Raw genomic sequence first — 2,642 nt, 5'->3', positions numbered from 1 at the left:
TCAGCTTAACAATAGAGATACTATCTGCCCTGTGGGAATTGTTAGGGATGTTGAAGTCTTGTGTGGTAAAACGAAATATCCTGTTGATTTCCTCGTTCTTGCTACCACCCAAGATAGCTTTTGTCCCATCATATTTGGTAGACCTTTTCTCAATACTGTCAATGCTCATATTGACTGTGAGAAGCAAACTGTCACTGTTGGCTTTGAAGGTGTGTCACATGAGTTCAATTTCTCCAAGTTTGGTAGACAACCGCATGAAAAAGAGTTGCCTAGTAAGGATGAAACTATTGCCTTAGCTTCTATTGCCGTGCCTCCTACTGATCCCTTAGAGCAATACTTGCTTGAGCATGAAAATGATATGCATATGGATGAAATGGATGAGATAGATAGAGTTGTCTTAGAAGAATATCCTATTTTTAAGAATAACTTGCATGTTGAACTGCTTGGGGATCCACCCCCACCGAAGGGTGATCCTGTGTTCGAGCTTAAACAGTTTCCAGATACTCTTAAGTATGCTTATCTTGATGAAAAAGAGATATATCTTGTCATAATTAGTGCTAGCCTCTAAGAGCATGAAGAAAATAAGTTACTACAAACTTTGAGGAAGCACCATGCTGCTATTGGATATACTCTTGATGATCTTAAGGGCATTAGTCCCACTCTATGCCAGCACAAGATTAAAACAGATCCTGATTCCAAACCAGTTGCTGATCATCAAAGGAGATTAAATCCTAAGATTAAAGAGGTAGTAAGAAAAGAAATACTAAAGCTCCTGGAAGTAGGTATTATTTATCCTGTTGCTCATAGTGATTGGGTGAGTCCGGTGCATTGCGTCCCTCAGAAGGGAGGTATTACCGTTGTCCCCAATGATAAGGATGAATTGATCCCACATAGGATTATTACTGGCTATAGGATGGTGATCCATTTTAGGAAATTGAATAAAGCCACTAGGAAAGATCATTACCCTTTGCCTTTTATCGATCAAATGCTAGAAAGACTGTCTAAACACACACACTTCTGCTTTCTAGACGGTTATTCTCGTTTCTCCTAAATACCAGTTGCACAATCTGATCAGGAGAAAACCACTTTCACCTGCCCTTTCGATACCTTTGCTTATAGACGTATGTCTTTTGGCTTATGTAATGCACCTGCCACCTTTCAAAGATGTATGATGGCTATATTCTCTGACTTTTGTGAAAAGATTTTTGAGGTTTTCATGGATTACTTCTCCGTTTATGGGTCTTCTTTTGATGATTGCGTTAACAACCTTGATCGAATCTTGCAGAGATGTAAAGACACCAATCTTGTCTTGAATTGGGAGAAGTGCCACTTTATGATTAATGAAGGCATCGTCTTAGGACATAAAATTTCTGAAAGAGGTATTGAAGTCGATAAGGCTAAGGTTGATGCAATCGAGAAAATGCCATACCCCGCAGATATCAAAGGTATAAGAAGTTTCCTTGGTCATGCTGGTTTCTATAGAAGGTTAATTAAAGACTTCTCTAAGAATTCTAGGCCTCTTACCAATCTCTTGCAAAAGAATATACCTTTTGTTTTTGACGATGATTGTGAGGAAGCCATCGAAATACTTAAGAAGGCCTTGATAACCGCACTTATTGTTCAACCACCTGATTGGAACTTACCTTTTGAAATCATGTGTGATGCTAGTGATTATGATGTTGGTGTTGTCCTAGGGCAAAGAGTTGATAATAAGTTGAATGTTATTCACTATGCTAGTAAAACTCTAGACAGTGCCCAAAGAAACTATACTACTACGGAAAAGGAATTTTTAGCAGTCGTGTTTGCATGTCAAAAGTTCAGGTCTTACACAGTTGATTCCAAAGTCACTATTCACACTGATCATGCTGTTATTAAGTACCTCATGGAGAAGAAAGACGCTAAACCTAGACTTATCAGATGGGTTCTCTTGCTACAAGAATTTGATTTGCACGTTGTCGACAGGAAGGGTGCTGATAACCCTGTAGCAGATAACTTGTCTAGGTTGGAGAACGTTATTGATGACCCACAACCCATTGATGATAGCTTTCCCGATGAGCCATTGAATGTCATCAATGCCTCACGTAGTGCACCGTGGTATGCTGATTATGCAAACTATATCGTTGCCAAATATATACCACCTAGTTTCACATACCAGCAAAAGAAGAAATTCTTCTTTGACTTGAGACATTACTTTTGGGATGATCCTCACCTTTATAAGGAAGGAGTAGATGGTATTATTAGATGTTGTGTACCTGAACATGAACAGGGACAGATCCTATAGAAGTGTCACTCCGAGGCCTACGGAGGACACCATGCGGGAGATAGAACTGCACACAAGGTATTGCAATCAGGTTTCTATTGGCCCACTCTTTTCAAGGATGCCCGTAAGTTTGTCTTGTCTTGTGACGAATGGAAAAGAATAGGTAATATTAGTAAACGTCAGGAAATGCCTATGAACTATTCACTTATCATTGAACCATTTGATGTCTGGGGCTTTGATTATATGGGACCTTTTCCAAAATCCAACGGGTATACTCATATCCTAGTTGTTGTTGATTACGTCACTAAGTGGGTAGAAGCTATCCCCACTAGTAGTGTTGATCACAACACCTCTATCAGGATGCTTAAAGAAGTTATTTTTC

This window comes from Hordeum vulgare, chromosome 3H (genome assembly GCF_904849725.1).
Source record: "Hordeum vulgare subsp. vulgare chromosome 3H, MorexV3_pseudomolecules_assembly, whole genome shotgun sequence".
Lineage (NCBI taxonomy): Eukaryota > Viridiplantae > Streptophyta > Magnoliopsida > Poales > Poaceae > Hordeum > Hordeum vulgare.
Note: the sequence above shows the minus strand (reverse complement) of the source record.